Raw genomic sequence first — 12,443 nt, 5'->3', positions numbered from 1 at the left:
TTCATCCTGAAGACATTCTCACATATGCAGAGCACATGTAATAAAGGAAATAAAACCGAATTAAAACTGTTTGCTGAGGGTGCATTTAAAATGTGTTTGTGCTAAGAATTAATTCATACATACAACACCTTTTCCAAATTATATTTGTCTTATAACATATTTAAGCATAATCCTTGTTGTGGAAATGGATGAGGACTCAGACGTGATTAAATGATTAATTTATTACAAAAATATAAATATATATAAATAGCACAAAGACAGAGACAGACATGAGAGTCTCATTCAAGCATGACAACTCTGAGAACAAGGGGGCAGTCCCCCTGCTTATATACAATCCTAAACACAATTCAGCAGTTCTAACAGCAGGTTATCTTTAGCACAGCATGTTCCAAAAGGCTCCCAGCAGGCTACTTTGTCTCACGTGTGTATCTCCTAATATGGAATTCCCTAGAGTTAGCGGAAGCAACTGATGTATCAGTTGAACGCAGAGAAAGCTAAATGACCCAAGCAGGGTATCTGCACATTTTTAAATCTCAAATTCAATGACTTTTAAGACCTTTTTAATACTTCACAAGAAAAAATAATACCAGGTTTGCCAACTTTTCAAGATCGCTTGGAGTGAGATTTGAACCTGGAGGGTGTGGCGAGTGGGGAGGGGGTGCACGACCTCGCGAAGCGACAGCACGCGGGGACCTACGCGCTGGTCATCCTACGTCATTGTCGGCACGCGGAACCTCGCGCCGGTTGCGACACGTCAAGTATAAACCAAGCTTGACGCGGCTCAGGGATTATGGCACATGCAGCCCCTTGCGCAGTGCCCTAGTGCCTGTACATTTAAATTGTAATGGTCCAATGAAGGTAATTTAAAAACCAGGACATTTCCTCACTTAAAAAAAACCCAGGACAGGACGTGAAATACTACACAGTAGACAAATAATTTTTTGCGCTTACAGTTAAACTGCAGTTAGCAGCGAATGACTCGATATGCATATTACTATTACGAGTGCTATCATATCGCTTGTGTATTTCAGATTTCATATGAGAATCCAGCGCTTTACAGCCCATTGTACCAAGTTTGAATGTTTTTCGGCAAGTTCACATCGTGCCTCATACGAATCACTAGAAGGTTTCAGCCAGCCACAATATTTTTCATCCTCCACCCACTTCATTTAATCGACATTTACCCATGTCTGCATCGGAGCCTTGTATTGTTGTTCAGGCCGCAGCCCTCAAATAAGAAAAGCAGCTTGCTAGGCAGCTAAAGCATCATCTGCTGTTTCCACCTGTTAGGTGACGTACTACCGCCATGTTCCATGTGGAGTATACGGCCGTTGCACAAATGATAATTATTGTGGGATATACATCGGTCAAATAAAACAGAAAAACTGAGCAACACTTATTTAATGCCTCCCCTCCAGACATTTTAGACCTTGAATATATAAAACTAAATTTAAGACATTTTAAGACTTTTTAAGGACCCACGGGTACCCTGCCCAAGTATAGTAGCCTAGTGACTACCAGTTAACAGAGTGCTCTTACCCTTTGCACTCCCCTTGATCTGAGTCACAGTATAGCACACGTTACATTTACTCCGTTACATTTACTCAAGTAGCTTTTTAGACAAAAATGTACTTGTAAGAGTAGTTTTAATATGAAATACTTATACTTTTACTTGAGTAAATATGTGCTGAGAAAAATGACTTACTCCGTTACAATCAGATTTGCGCCGCACTACCATTAATTTAGTTTTGGAAAAAATTCGTCTTTTCAATGAGAAGATTGACTAACGTCTCGTCACCTGAGTATGAGTGACCAATCAAATGAAGCCGGTCAGTCACGTGATCACATACGCACACTTTCTCCACTGGTCGCAAGAAAGTATGGTGATGGAAAAACCTACTGAGCTTCCCTGGCCTCACATAAAAAGGACAGTTATATAATGCGCTGTCCTTTGTGTCTGCCAAACGTGTGGACATTTCAGCCTACAAGAACAACATCAAATTTGAGGAAACACGTTGCAATAAGTTTGCTGTATGTATCATTTTGTGTATGTAACGCTGCTCGCGCAGCGGAGCGAGAGGATGGACACAATCGCTGAGAAGAGCGAGATTTATTCAAGGGCATACCATATTCATCGTCACTAAGCCAGTCCGGGTCCATAACGGGAGGGCAGTCCGTAAAACATGCATACACAGGCATTACAAAACAGGGGGACACGAGCAACAGGCAAGAAACCAAAAGACAGGAACAATAAACAGCCAGGTACAACGATCAACATAGAAACAGTCAAAATACCAGACAAAGGACAAGGGAGACTCAGGGGCTTATATACATGGGACCGAAACAAGGAACAGATGTGGATGATAATACAGGGGCGTGGCAACAAACGAGGAATCACAGAGACAAACGAGCAGGGCGGGACGAACGGGCAAGGAGCACAGACATGAGGGAACCCGGAGTGACAACTAAGGGAGGGGGCGAGGCCATACGTGACATTACCCCCCCTCAAGGCGTGCCACTCCGGGGCGAGGGACAGGGACAGCGGACACAGGACAGACCGGAGGAACAGACCAGGGAAAAGTAGGGCACGGAGACCGGGGCACGGCCGGGACAGGGGAAACAGAGACTGGCCAGGAGCTGGGTCGGAGCACAGCACCACAGGCAGGGACCGGGCAAGGTATGGGAGCAGGGCTGGACGGGACAGGACCGGGAGTAGACACGGGAGCGGGGCCAGGGAACAGGGCAGAGGCAAACACAGAGGCAAAGACACCATGAACAACGGAGACAGGCACAGGCACAAGGTGGGTCACAACTTGGGGAACAGACATGGGGACATGGACAGAGATGACACCACGGGAAACAGACACAGGAACAGGAACATGGACACGAACAGACACAACCACGGGGACGGGAACCAACACAAAACCAGGGACAGGACCAGGGAGCAAGGGGAACACGGGCAACGAAACATAAGAGGCACAGGGTTGAGCAGGGGGCACACTAAGTCCATGACCTATAAAGGGCAGCACAGTCTCTGGGGTAACAGGCAGGGCCCGCTGGCAGGCAGTGGGAACAGGCGCGGCGTCCGCTGGCGGACAGCGGGAACAGGCGGCGTCCACTGGCGGGCAGCGGGGACGGGAGCCGGCGTGGACGACCTCTCCTGGGTCGCGGCGACGGGAGCCGGCGCGGACGACCTCTCCTGGGTCGCGGGGACAGGAGCCGGCATGGACGACCTCTCCTGGGTCACGGGAACAGGCGCAGGCGTGGACGACCCCTCCTGGGTCGTGGGGACGGGAACCGTGGTAGACCTCCTCCGGGTCACTGGGACAGGCCGCTGAGGTGAGGAGATGCGCTCGGGGGGCGTGACTGCCGCCCTGACGTCCTCGGGGTGCGTGACCGCCGCCCTGACGTCCTCGGGGTGCGTGACCGCCGCCCTGACATCCTCGGGGGGCGTGATCGCCGCCCTGACGTCATCGGGGGGCGTGATCGCCGCCCTGACGTCATCGGGGGCGTGATCGCCGCCCTGACGTCATCGGGGGCGTGTCCGCCATGCTGACGTCATCGGAGGGCGTGTCCGCCATGCTGATGTCATCGGAGGGCGTGTCCGCCATGCTGACGTCATCGGAGGGCGTCAGCCATGCTGACGTCATCGGAGGGCGTGTCCGCCATGCTGACGTCCTCGGGGGGCGTGACCGCCACACTGACGTCATCGGAAGGCGTGACCGTCACACTGACGTCATCCATCGGGAAGCGTGTCCACCACTCTGACGTCATCTGGGGTCCGAGCCGGCCACTCCTGGGGTGAGTGGCTACTGCTTCCCCCCAAAAAATTCTTGGGGGACCTTCGGGGAGCGGCTTCCGGGATCGGCGGGAGGAAGTCCTCTTCCACGTGGTCTGGGTCGAGCCTGGAAGAACACACAGACACACAAGCCCCTCAGTGGCTCTCTCTGCGATGGCTCCGCGTCCTCTGAGGTATCGGGAGCTCGCAGCAGCCATCGAGAGCCAACCAAGGGTTAAGCCAACGCTCGTCTGTGGTGTTCGCCAAGCTGGGCAGACTCATAGCGCTCAATAGGAGTCTCGTCGCGAAAGCCAATTGAGAGAGACTGCGCTTTCTTTGGTCTGTGACGAGACTTCCGTGTTCCCACAGCGCCAGGGGTATTCCTGTCTCTGGGTTGTTTGAGCTGTAATACAGGAGAGTCGAACCGACTTAAACCAGCCAACATCTCATTACAGTGAACGAATTCACCAGAGTCTCGCTCTCTCGCTGTGTCCTTGGTGGGTCTGGTATTATGTGACGCTGCTCGCGGAGTGAGAGGACGGACACAATCACTGAGAAGAGCGAGATTTATTCAAGGGCATACCATATTCATCGTCGCTAAGCCAGTCCGGGTCCATAACGGGAAGGCAGTCCATAAAACATGCATACGCAGGCATTACAAAACAGGGGGACACGAGCAACAGGCAAGAAACCAAAAGACAGGAACAATAAATGGCCAGGTACAACGATCAACATAGAAACAGTCAAAATACCAGACAAAGGACAAGGGAGACTCAGGGGCTTATATACATGGGACTGAAACAAGGAACAGGTGTGGATGATAATACAGGGGCGTGGCAACAAACGAGGAATCACAGAGACAAACGAGCAGGGCGGGACAAACGGGCAAGGAGCACAGACATGAGGGAACCCGGAGTGACAGCTAAGGGAGGGGGAGAGGCCATACGTGACAGTGTAATGTTATATCTCTGAGGCATAACGTTTGTATGATGTAATTATGAAATGTAACGCAGTGCAATACTAAAAACCAGTTCACACTCTCAATATGATGATTAAGTTTGCTACAAATTGATTCAATTGGCGTCAATTTGTAGCTACACAAAATCAAATCAAATATATTTGTATAGCGCTTTTCACAACATATGTTGTCACAAAGCGCTTTACAGGATTTACAAGGTTAACAATACTATGGGTCCAAATCCCTAATGAGCAAGCCAAAGGCGACAGTGGCAAGGAAAAACTCCCTAGATGGTGGGGAATAGGAAGAAACCTTGGGAGGACCAAGACTCAAAAGGGAACCCATCCTCCATTGGGCGGCCCGTTAACACACAAATTACACAAAAACAAATTATACAGACGAATACACAAGTTACAAATAAATCACACAATCAGGCTAAGTATAAGGTAATTAGAATGTAAGTTCTGGGTGTTGATATTGTCAATGTAAATGTCTTATGACATTTACAGTCTCATCAGTTAGTGCCTTTGTGGATCACATATTATTTACAATAAATATTTTTTATATATTATATTTATAATAAATTGTTTTTGTCATCATTAAAAGTCATTGTTTCAAGTAATTCAATTTCCCATGATGTAATTTATTGACACGAGACAGTACCCATGCATTTACTCACTACATGAGTAGCTTTTAATCAAAGTACTTTTTTACTTTTACTCAAGAAAATTTTTGGATGGATACTTTTACTTGAGTAACATTTGGTTCAAGTAACAGTACTTTTACTTGAGTAAAATTGTTGAACCTCTGCATAATATGAACTAAACATGGTTACACTGATCATGCATCATGGCGCCCTCCGTAGCAGACGTGTTTGCTTTCTCCACTTCTGAATCTTACTTCTTTCGCTTTTTTTCCTTTCTTGTATGTTTTTATTTCTTGCTTTGGACGTAGTACACAAATGCCTTGCACTACGGACATACAGCAGACTTTGGACAGGCATTATTGGACATTGCTGTACATAAACCGGACTTCACTGGACATATTCCACTGGAGCTACAACCCATTTTGCGCTCTTATAGCAACCACTGCTACTCCCGTCAAGGCCCCGAAGCATCGACCTTGCGTGAGCTCGCGGACCCCAGGATATCGCTTCAGAGATGACGACGCAAGCGAAGCAAGAGAAGCGGGCTACACGCTAGGCTAAAAGCTCGCGCTACCACCGCTGCCCAGCCTATTACTAGCAAACATCCAGTCTCTGGAAAACAAGTTTGATGAACTATGAGCCAGAATCATATCACAGAGAGAAGTAAGAGAGTGCTGCACTCTGATTTTCTCTGAGACCTGGCTTTTAGAAAACATCCCAGACTCCGCCATTCAGCTGGAGACTTATTCACTACACCTGTGTGATCGGACTGCAGCCTCCAGCCATACAACTGGAGGGGGCGTGTATGTGTATGTCAACAACTCGTGGTGCAACGATGTACACACTGTGTATAAGCACTGTTCTCCAGATCTAGAGTTTTTACTGCTGAGATGTCACCCTTTCTACATTCCACGAGAATTTACGTGTATTTTTAGGCGTGGTCTACATCCACCCACGGGCTAACTCATGGGTTAAAGCAAGAAATTTTCATTTGACTGAAAATTTTTCCTGGCAAAAGACAATGCCAGCAATTACTGACAATGTGGTGTAGTTGGGACAAGGCCTCTTTTGCCTAATTCTGCACAATAAACACATTTATAAAGTATATTTATCTAAACAGTCTGTGTAAGGAGAGAAGAGAGAATCTATGAAGCGACAAAATGCAACACCTGAGCAATAAATGTTTATATAATGGAGTTATCTGGGTGTCCTCTTCCATAAATTTTTTTAAAGATCAAGTCAAATTTAGTGAATCCTGGTGAGTTTTAAAAGGTATGATGCTCTCTTGTTTTTATCAGATTCACTATCGCAAAAACATAAGCTGTAAAAATTTAATGTCCAAAAATGGCAAATTAAATCACACAACTGGATAGAGATTTTAAATACAAACACAACAACACCGTCAGGATAGGATAACTGCGTACAGTACGTTATTCACGTACAGTATGTACCTTTGTTCCTAGCTTTAGCTGACTGTGCTCTTTCCCCCACAGAAGCCATTGGGGCTCATGGTTTAAATACTCGCCATCACAGCCAATATTTTTATACTGTGCATAAATACTGCATTGTACCAGTCCGTTTCATAACATCAATAAAAACTTCAATACTTTTTCCACGTTTGAATATTCTCAGTCTGTGTGTAGGTACATTTGTCAGCTTTGTCTTAAATTAAAGCCTTTCAAGAAATAGAGTTCTATTAGTAATGGCAATTTAATTACGGGGGCATATTGAAATGAAATACAAATAATCATTGGGTTTTTAAGTTTAAGTTTGAAAACATGCATTTCTATTTCTTTACCTAATACATCAATTTAAGCCAGTATCAATAGTTTGGCTGTCATCATTCATGCACAAATCAAGCCTTGAATATATTTCTGGCTTTAAAAACATGACTATCAACATGCCCCCTCATTATGTTTTAAATTCCCTGATCAGCCATTCATCTCTCTCTCTCTGGTTTGACTGACACCGAGGTTAGACCTATTAAAGAGAGGCTCCGCCATTTCTCTCTCTCCGGTTTTCTTTGAGAACACGTGAACTTTAGTACGACTAACAGCAAACAGCTGAAAGTCGTACTACTTAATTAACAAGCCCGAGTTACGGTGTAATCTACCAACATACTGATCAACTAGTGATGGGAATTTCGGCTCCTTTTAGGGAGCCGGATCTTTTGGCTCAGCTCCTCATAAAGAGTCGGCTCTTTCGGCTCCCAAATGGTTCCTTATTTGAGGGGGTGGCGAACGTAATTTGTTGTTGACGGGGGGGGGGGGGTCTTAGGCCCTGTCCACACGACGCCGGAGATTTTTAAAAACAGAGGTTTTTGTATCCATTTCAGCCTACCGTCCAAACGAAAACGGAGGTTTTTGAAAACACCTTCCAAGGTGGAGACTTTTGAAAACTCCGGTCTCGGCGTATTCGTGTGGACAGGGAAAACGCATGTTTAGGAAAACGCTGACGTCACATAGTGAGTCTGCGCATGTCTTTTTTTTTTTTTTTACATTCGCTCAGCTTGTTCAGCATGGACAGCTCCATGATTGTTTTTGTTGTCTCTGCAATTAGCGGATTATTAACATGTTTACAATTTAATTTTACTTTCCCATTACATAACACGCCTAAATGGGCTACATTCAGTTTTTAATAGCAATAGCTGAACCTCGTCATCTGTCCAGATAAAGGAACTCGTAAAACTTTTTGTTTTCGTTTTAGACATTCTTCACGGGTGCACTGGAGTTGTTCAGCAATACATTAGTCTTCTTCTTCAAGTGTTTTGATGTCATTCTGTGGGAAGTACGATCGCCCTCTACTGGGCTGGCATGTTATTGCAGCGTTTCTGAGTGGTGTGCGTGTTGTGATACGCAGCCGTGTGGACCTAGATATTTTTGAAAACGCTGATGGTGTGGACGGAGATATTTTTTACAACGGAGACAAAATCCTCCGTTTTTAAAAATCTCCAGCATCGTGTGGACAGGGTCTTAGAGGGGAACCAGCTCTCGTCGTTCACTTAAAAGAACCGGCTCTTTGAACCGCTTTTATCAACGAGGAGCCTGCAGTGGAAATTCCCTCCTAATTCAGGGAGGACGACGACACTACCCAAAATCCTCAACATGTGAGACTCTTACCGCTGGGCTTAGTTTATAAAAGAGCATAGTTACTGCAGACTTATCTAGAATCTTCATCAAGATTTGTATATACAAAGTTCTCTTTGCTGTGCATGCCACCATCTTTTATTTATCTGATTAATGGACAACTTGTAGTCTTCCCCATTCTCAGACACACCACATTAATTTTTAGTTATTAAGCCAGCTCCATTACTCTTTGTTCTGACCACGTTGGAATAAACCAGCTGAGCTCATTAACACAGTCGCGCTGCTCTACTGTTTAAAGTCGGCGCCATTTTAGATGCTTTGTTCTCCATAGGAGAACTGAGACTACAACTCCCGCCTCCTCACGCGTGCACAAGCGCACACACATTTACTCTCCTCCCCTTTTTTTACACACACACACACACACACACACACACACTAGATGCTGAGTCTTCACTGTAAATATACTGATACTTGGCGATGCTGTTTGTTTTAGAATAGTTGGTTTTAAATAAATGTATCGTTTATTTTTCCCAAATTGTCTGTGTTGATGTCATTCAAAAGTGGTTGTTGCCAAAACCTCCAAAGAATTCATAGTTATATCATTCAGATACCAAACCATTAATTACCTTTAGTTGATGACTAAATGTTATGGTTCTGGTATAATTAGAATATGAGACTGATTCTAAAATTAATTAGACTAATTGATAATTAAGGTACAACAAATTATATCTACTTTAAAGGATTAGTAGGTGAAACCCCCACACTGTTCTCCTCACACACTGGTCCCGTCACACACTGTACACTGAATTTCTAGGTCTGATTGTGAAATACTGACATGTTAAACCACCTGTGTTTTCCTCAAAGATGCTCCTGCTTACACGTCCTCTCAAGATCACCACAGTCACTTTAGACACTAAACTGAAGGAAGAGACACCCAGAGAAAGTGTAACGGTGGTGAACCCGAGGGTAGAGAAGGATACATTAGCAGGTGTACAAATCTTGAATTTTAATATAGAAAAACAATGAACTGAAGTCCCAAAAGGGGACGACCCCAAAGGATAGAAAGGCAGCAGCACAAAAGGGCAAGGCAAAAATTGGAGAGTCAAAAACCAGGCAGTGAGTCAAAAACCAGAGAAGACTAAGAGTGGCAGACAAAGGTAACAAAAGGGCCAGACAGGCAGGAGGATCAAAAACACAGAGCAAGGATCAGAAACCAGAGTAACAATCAGAGAAATACACAGGAACACACCTTGGTAAAGACACTCAGAGAGGCAATACTTCCCACTGGTGACTTGTGAACAGAGTCCTTAGGTAGGGTGTGGTGAATAGTAAATTAGAGTCAGGTGTGCTGATAAATATTTCGGCGATGGTGCCCTCTGGCAGTCACAGGCGTGATTGACATTCCTGACAGAAAAAACCAAAATAAAACATGTTAAATGTTCTTCTCACAGGCACAAGATTGTCATAACTAATTTAGTCTCTATAACAAATGCATGAATACAGTCTTCACATCTGCCTTACACCATTTGTTTAATTTCAGGTCAAAGTCAAACCAGTTTGTGTGATATATTAGTGTGTGACGGTGAGGAAACAGCAGAAGGCTGGAGCAGCAAAGGGTTTAATGTCCATTACTGCAAACATAAAACATTACGGCATGAAAACATAAAACATTACTGCAAACAAACATGAAACAGCTCCCAACAGGCACAAATGAGGCACAAAATTCACTTGAGAAACACCTCCTTGTACATCATCTCTCTTATGTACTCACATTGTCCTTCAGGCCTTGTCCAGGTGTGAGAGGAGACACTAAGTCTCAGGCTTTATAGCATAAATGTGACGCTGAGTGCGTGTCAAACAAACGAGGCGGCACAGAATATCAACACAAACTTGACGTTTATTACAATGAGGCGCAGACAGCGCACGTAGAACATTTAACTTATCCAAGTATATGACTGACAAAGACAAGCATGGGACACTGAGTGAACGCACATTAAATAGACAAAACACATAAGCCCCGAGTGATCACGAGACACATGTGAGACCAAGGAACACGCTCAGACATAACCACACCCACAGAGATACATAGACAGACATAACTAGACGTAGACAACATGAACACACACCCAAAGGGGAGGGGTCCGGGGCAGTAGCGTGACAGAGCCCCCCACCAATGGCACTACCCTTCCCGGGGATCCAGCATAGATGAACGCCCTGGACCCATGCCTATGAAACATAGGGACAGACACAAAAACCGGAACAGACACACACAAAAACAGAGCCAGGCTTCGCACCTGTAGGAGGGCTGCCAGAGGGGGAAACCCTCCCTGGGCTGCAGGCGCTACAGTGGGTCCTTTTCCCACCCTTGCCACAAAGCCGCTCGCCGACACTCGTCCTCCTCCCTTTGAGAACCCCACAGGGGAACATAACCTCCTTCCATCTCCATTTCCTCCTCTGCGCCGCCTGAGCTCCACATCATGGGCTCCTCCGGGGTATAGCACCAGAAACGGTCCATCTCACTCCCCTCAGGGATGGAGGAGGGCTGACTTCTTCCTCACCCTCTACGTAATACTCGGTGGGGGCTGAGTACACAGACGGAGGGGAGCCTTCCGACTCCTCCCCCTCAAACTCACTGTCGGGGGTTTAGGAGTCATCTCCGCCATGTAGAGTTCAACGGACCCGATTCTCAGGGGCCAGGAGTCTCTGGTGGGAGAGCACTGCCTCTTTCTCCACACTGAGAGAAAAGATGCTTCTTTCAGCTCTCACCCCTTTGTCTCTATGGATTATTCTTCATCTGCTGTCTGTCTATATACAATCAACCCCTGATGTGACAACCATCAGAATCCCTGAGAAGTGTTGATGGTTGCCCACCTTTGCATGCCAAACACCTCTGTCCTTTGATTGTATATCCTAAAGTGTTAAGGTCTTAACCCTAAGGTGACGACTATCAACCCAACCCAATGTTGATTGCCCAAGTGACCCATACATCCCACAGTGACCCCTCCTAGAACTCCTGTTCCTCATCACCTTCATCCCCCACTTACCCACCTTAAACTCCTCGTCTTCCTCCTCCCATATTCCACAATGTATATAAGGTCCTCCCAGATGGACTACAGGAGAACTGGTCGTGATCCACTTTGTTACATGCTCTGTGTGTCATGTAACATAAAGCCGTCCAGTCACCTGACTCCTGATTCCTGAAGGTTGAATTTCTAACAACACTCTCAAGGCAGCTTGGTGGAAATACTTGAGCTTGACGGTCACAGGGGCTTTGCAGTGATGTACAGGGGAAGAGGTGATGGTACTTACTGGCCCTCTTCCCCTTCTTGGTACGGGACGCGTATCCTGGCATTTTTTGGTCTTTCTGTGACACTGAGTGCGCTTACAATGAGGCACAGACAGCGCACGTAGAACATTTAACTTATCCACGTATATGACTGACAAAGACGAGCACGGGACACATTAAATAGACAAACCACATAAGCCCTGAGTGATCACGAGACGGGCAGGTGAGACCAATGAACACGCTCAGACACAACCACACCCACGGAGTTACATAGACGGACATAACTAGACGTAGACAACATAAACACACGCCCAAAGGGGAGGGGTCCGGGGCTGTAGTGTGACAATAACACCACATCTTGTCCCTCTGGGGTGTTTTTTCTCCTCTCTCCTAGAGATAGTAGTGTAGTAGTGGTCCATATAATCAAACTAAAAGAGGGTATCATAAATGTATATAATCAATATATAGCCTCTCAATTACTAATACATGAATTTCAATGAATGAAGTTGTCAGGGCTGGCTCGGATGCCATTCCTCCAGCCACTGCGGAATCGTTTTGGTTATGCCGTCACGTACTGTTGTTGCATATCGTTGCAAGGTGTCTCGCCACCTTTCTCTCTCTTACTAATCTGTCACTTATTCGATAATAACTCCTTTATTTCTTTACAATAGCTGCTCCTCCTCCCTGTA

The sequence above is a fragment of the Brachyhypopomus gauderio genome, unplaced genomic scaffold, assembly GCF_052324685.1.
Source record: "Brachyhypopomus gauderio isolate BG-103 unplaced genomic scaffold, BGAUD_0.2 sc97, whole genome shotgun sequence".
Taxonomy (NCBI): domain Eukaryota; kingdom Metazoa; phylum Chordata; class Actinopteri; order Gymnotiformes; family Hypopomidae; genus Brachyhypopomus; species Brachyhypopomus gauderio.
Note: the sequence above shows the minus strand (reverse complement) of the source record.